Source organism: Schistocerca nitens, chromosome 8 (genome assembly GCF_023898315.1).
Source record: "Schistocerca nitens isolate TAMUIC-IGC-003100 chromosome 8, iqSchNite1.1, whole genome shotgun sequence".
NCBI classification, from domain to species: Eukaryota; Metazoa; Arthropoda; class Insecta; order Orthoptera; family Acrididae; genus Schistocerca; species Schistocerca nitens.
Window position 1 is genome coordinate 594,836,046 of NC_064621.1, and position 6,241 is coordinate 594,842,286.

Sequence of the window (6,241 nt, forward strand, 5' to 3'; positions counted from 1 at the left end):
CATGAAGGACAGTCTAGTACAGAAAATAACGGGAAGCCAGGATAAAATAACAATAATATTATGGTAAAAAGAATTGAAAGGTACTCGCCATATAGAGCAGACGAAGAGTTGCAAACAGGCACAATGAAAAGACTGTGGTACATTTAAGCTTTGGCCAAAAGACCTTCTGAAAGAGAAAACACACACACATTCACACAAGCACAACTCATATACCCATGACCAATATCTCTGTCCGGCCACAGCGGCCAGAGACGGTGATAATGTCTGTGTGTGAGAGAGAGTTTTGCTTGTGTGAATGCGTATGTGTTTTCTACTTTGGAAGAAGACCTTTTGGCCAAAAGCTTAAACGAATAGCAGTCTTTTCATTGAGCCTGTCTGCGACTTAACATCTTCTCTACAAGGTGAGTAGCAATCCATCCTTTTCATAAATTTATTACATGAATCATATTTTTCAAAGTAATTATTTGATTCTCGTGATTTCTATATGCATGTATGATAATTGCTGTAATTTTATGTTGTTTCGTACATACTCATGGTTCATCTTTCGAATTATGTTAATCAGTACATGTTAGAAGTGCTTAAGAAATATGTCTGTATTATCAGTAACTTACTTCAAGAAGCGTATTCCATCTTTTTAAGAGGAACCGACTGGGTTTGTGGCCGTGTGTCTACAAGAATAAACTGGTGTGGATTTCAACATTTTTTTTCTTGGTCACCGTTATTGTACTCGTTACTAAGTGCTTATATTGAGCCGTGCGCGGCTCGTGTTCATGCCGTTTATTGTTCGTCATCTTCTCCTTACGGTACTGCCGCCTCGTTTTCTTATTCGATTTACTGGTGTCACTAAGTTCCTGTTTTACCTGTCCGTGAGTGGCAGCAGCAGCGCTTATCGATAAGAGCACTGTCGTATTATCTTTGGAGCGACCGCTAGTATTTCCGGCTCATGGTGTGTCGGGAGCTCAGTTGGGACGGAGCGCCAGTGAGGTGCGGACAGCCAGTACCCGCCGATCACTGGCGAAACGCATGTACTGTCCGACGGAAGGAGACTGGAGCGGGAAAGACCGTTGGTTGGTCGTTCGGTCGGTCGTCTCATCGGGCGACGTGTATTTGGTCTTTTGGCCGTTTCTAGGCCTCGTCAATTGGTCATCTTGCCGGACGTGGGTCGGTTTCATCCTTGTGCAGAGATATCGGGTGGCCAATGGGCAAGTGTTCCCTGTGCATGGTTGGGTTCGAGCCAGTGTGCCCGGGTTGCCGTGTCTCCGAGTTCTGAACGGACATCAAGGGAGTCGGGTTGGAGCTGCAGTGAGCTCCAGACAGCCATGACTCGCCCGACCGTTGCCGACACACACAACTTGAGTGGGCATGACCTCGGTTGGTCGTGTCATCGGACGACGTGTATTTGGTCGCCGACCGCTTATGGAAACTTTGTGTGTGTCGACTTGCGATTTCTCCTTGTTGTTCCACAGTGATTGGTTTCTGGATTGTCGAAGTTCTTGGTGTAAGTGTTTACGTGGAACTGTGTGTAGCTTCTGTGATTTCCACTGAGCAGTTATGAATGCTGTCTGCTTACTGGAGTAGGCAGTCGGTCGGTTGGGACAGAGCAGCGAGTGTGTGTTTCCTCGCCGTGTTGATCCTGTCCGGCACGGCGTGTAGTTCATCAGCCATTGATGTTTGTTTATATTTTTGAGTGGTTATTGTGCCTTGACAGTATTTAGGCGCCAACTGTCAAGACGTAGTGCTGCTGGTATCTTCGTCCTCTCTCATATTTTCGGTTGTCGTGCCGTTGGTCGGGTGGAAAAGGATTGATTAGGTTGTTGGTCGGTCCTTCAGCCGTCCCTGGGTCGGGTTGCCGTCCGATTATTTAACCTTACTTTTGTCTGCCTGTCTCACCCAAACTTATTTTAGAGTTAACTCCTCAGGCCGACCCTTGGAACACTTCTCAACACCACTGTTTTATTGTTTGGAACTGTCATTTTCTTTTGTCTCAAGTACTGTGCAAGGCCTTCAGCCGTGTATTAATTTAGTTTGTTTTAGTATTCAGTATATGGCCTTCAGCCGAACCTTATGTGAAATATTTTAAGATTAGGCCTTCAGCCATGTTTTATTTAAAATTCTTGTATGCTCTGTATTTAGGTCTTTTGTTTTAAAATCTGTGGCTTTCAGCCCATAACGTGTAAATTCCTGTCTGTAAGGTTTCTCTTTAATTATCTTGAAATTTTAAGATAGCCTTCAGTCTCACTGTGTAAATGCTTATCTTAAGGTTGTCATTAATTATTTTGAATAATTGTTTGGGCCTTCAGCCATCAAGATATTTCAAGTTTTCTTAAGATGGTTTTCTGTTGTACTGTGTAAATGCTTGTCTTTAAAGGTTCCCTTTTATTATGTTGAAATATTATTGGGCTTTCAGCCGAGGAATTAATTTAAATTTTCCTTAATATGGCTTTTAGCCGAAATTTGTAAAAGCTTCCCTTTTAAGAATTTCCTTTGCTGATGTGAAATATTATTTGTGCCTTTAGCCAAGAAGATATTTTAATTTTATTTAAATAAGGCCTTCAACCGCTTGTCTAAATTCTTGTGCCTTAAAAGGAATTATTTTAGAATATTTTCATTTTACTTAAGTAAGGCCTTCAGCCGTTTCTCTAAATCCTTGTGTTTTAAAAGGAATTATTTAAACTTTATTATTGAGAAGTTACTTGGGCCCACAGCCATGAACTGATCCTTTTTGTTTTAAAGAGAAAATTGTGCATTGGTTTTAGAGGAATAAAGTTGTGTGTTCTTGTGTAACTAACAGTAACTGATCTTGGCCCATTTCCACAACCTGATCCCCTCTGTCCTGCGAAACCAGATTTCATATATAATCTTTTTTCGTGTCCCCAGATTAGCTACACGCGGGAGCTTCATGAACCTAGTATCCTGACTACAAGATTCATTTTGTCCATTACAAAATTATCACGGCACTCATCGATGGTATCTCATTCTGTTCTATAATATGTATAACTGACAGTTGTCACTCTGATGATTAACATGTCGGGAGAAAGCCGGCCGCGGTGGTCTAGCGGTTCTAGGCGCGCAGTCCGGAACCGCGCGACTGCTACGGTCGCAGGTTCGAATCCTGCCTCGGGCATGGATGTGTGTGATGTCCTTAGGTTAGTTAGGTTTAAGTAGTTCTAAGTTCTAGGGGACTGATGACCAAAGTAGTTAAGTCCCATAGTGCTCAGAGTCATTCGAACAATTTTTTTTTTTTTTTTGTCGGGAGAAAGTTGAAAAATGTATACCTAACCCGGTATTCGTGGAAGGAGGGCGATGTCCATGATAGGTCGAAAAGTCGCTATAGTTAATAGGTGTATAAAATACTCTCGGACTTCTCGCCTAGTCAGTTTAGAGTAAAACCTTGAGCTTTCGGCGATTTCCACCATCGTCATCGCCAGGAGCAAGTGACTGTCAAAATCGCTGCTGCGGTGGCCTTGTACAGCCCAAAGACGGCTTCTGATTGGTCAGTAGTTACGTCAAACCGTCGCAGATGGTGTCAACGTACACGCTGGTGGTACCACCACTCTCGCCGTACTGCAAACATTACGACGAATAACTGTGACTCTTCTCTGCATCGAGAGCTCGCTTCCATTCACCGCTAAGATTATATCAGCCGCCACGGTTAAAGGTTCCCTCACACACTCTTATGTCTACAGCGTCTTCAATTCTAGAGTCAAACTTTTGTTTCGTCAATCAGCATTTTATGTTTAATACGAAACCTCCTGGCAGATTAAAACTGTGGGCCGGACCTTTCGCGGGAAAGTGCTCTACCAACTGAACTACCCAAGCACGACTCACGCCCCGTCCTCACAGCTTTGCTTCCCCCAGTACCTCGTCTCCTACTTTGCAAACTTCACAGAAGCTCTCCTGGGAACCTTTCTTTCAGGAGTGCTTGTTCTGCAAGGTTCGCAGGAGAAATTCTGTGAAGTTTGGAAAGTAGGAGACGAGGTACTGGCGGAAGTAAAGCTGTGAGGACGGGGCGTGTGTCGTGCTTGGGTAGCTCAGTTGCTAGAGCACTTGCCCGCGAAAGGCAAAGGTCCCGAGTTCGAGTCTCGGTCAGGCACACAGTTTTAATCTCCCATGAAGTTTCATATCAGCGCACACTCCGCTGCTGAGTGGAAGTCTCATTCTAGTATTTTATGTTTGTTTGTGAGGCTGTGCTCAGCAACTGCGGATTTCTCCAGCTCGCGATTTTTGATACTCGTATGCCGTTGACGCTCCACACAGCTGTGGAAACAGTGCGCAGGGACTGGCCGATGTATTTCCACCCGCATTCACATGGGATATTGTAAATTACAGGAATCCTGAGACCGAGACTGTCCTTAACAGGGCGTAGCATCTGTGTTTTATCTTCTCAGGAGATCGTAAAAACAGATCTGGTGTCTCGTCTTCCCAGGTCTCTGCCTATTTTGCTGGATATATCTCCGCAGAAGGGAAGGAATGCAGTCGCTGACTCATCACGTGAATGTTCAACGTTTTCACGTTTCCTTTTCTTGGTGAATGCTGACGATGGTGGCAAAAGCGTCGAAAGTTCGAGGTTTTGTCTTGATTTGACGCGGCAGAAGTCCGAGAATGTTTTATACAACAGTTCCGTCACGAAAGACTACATTCTCAAATTCCATACGACAGGACTTGAACAATACTTATGACACACTTCACAGAAGAAACAGTTCTTGGCTCCAATGGCATTATTGTCGAGAGATTTTGAAATAACATTACTAATACTTACATCTACATACATACTCTGCGAGCCGCCGTACGGTGCGTGGGAGAGGGTACCCTGTACAACCACTAGTCATGTCCTTTCCTGTCTCACTCGCAAGTAGAGCGAGGGAAAAACGCTGTTAATATGCCTCTGGTCTCGCTTCGCGAGCACGGGGTCCCGGGTTCGATTCCTGGCGGTGTCAGGGATTTTCACCTGCCTCGAGATGACTGGATGTTGTTGTGTCGTCTTCATCATTATTCATCCCCATTACGGTCGGAGGAAGGCAATGGCAAACCACCTCCGCTAGGACCTTGCCTAGTACGGCGGTGTGGGTCTCCCGCATCGTTCCCCTGCGCTCTCTCAAGGAGTATGGGACTTCATCATCACAACCACGCCTCTGTATGAGCCCTAATTTCCCATCTCTTACCTTCGTAGTCTTTACGCGGAATGTATCTTGGCGACAGTAGAATCTTTCAGCAGTCAGCTTGAAATGGCGGTTCTCAAAGTTTTCTCAATAGTGTTCCCCGAAAAGAACGTCGCCTCCCCTCCAGGGATTTCGGTTTGAGTTCCTGAAGCATGTCCATAGAACTTGCGTGTTGTTCGAGCCCACCAGTAACACATCTAGCGACCAGACTTTGAATTGCTTCGATGCTGTCTTTAATCTGGCCTGGTTGGAATCCCAAACACACGAGCAGTACTCAAGAATAGGTCACATTAACGTCCTATATGCCGTCTCCCTGACATACGAACCACACTTTCCCAAAATTCTCCCAGTAAACTGAAGTCGACCATTCTCCTTTCCTACCACAATCCTCACATGCTCGTACCATTTCATATCGCTTTGCAAGTTACGCCCAGATATTTAAAAGATGTCACAGTGTCAAGATGGACACTGCTAACGCTGCATCCGAACATTACGTGTTTGTTCTTCCTACTCCTTCGTATTAACTTACATTTATCTACATTCAGAGCTAGCTGCCATTCATCACACCAAGTAGAAATTTTGTGTAAGTCATCTTGTTTGCCGGCCGGTGTTGCCGTGCGGTTAAAGGCGCTTCAGTCTGGAACCGCGTGACCGCTACGGTCGCAGGTTCGAATCCTGCCTCGGGCATGAATGTGTGTGATATCAAATGGTTCAAATGGCTCTGAGCACTATGGGACTCAACTGCTGAGGTCATTAGTCCCCTAGAACTTAGAACTAGTTAAACCTAACTAACCTAAGGACATCACAAACATCCATGCCCGAGGCAGGATTCGAACCTGCGACCGTAGCGGTCTTGCGGTTCCAGACTGCAGCGCCTTTAACCGCACGGCCACTTCGGCCGGCTGGTGTGATATCCTTAGGTTAGTTAGGTTTAATTAGTTCTAAGTTCTAGGCGACTGATGACCTCAGAAGTTAAGTCGCATAGTGCTCAGAGCCATTTCATCTTGTTTCCTTCTATAGTCTTTCGACCACGACATCTTACCTTACACACTGTATCATCAGCAAACAACTGCAAATTGCTC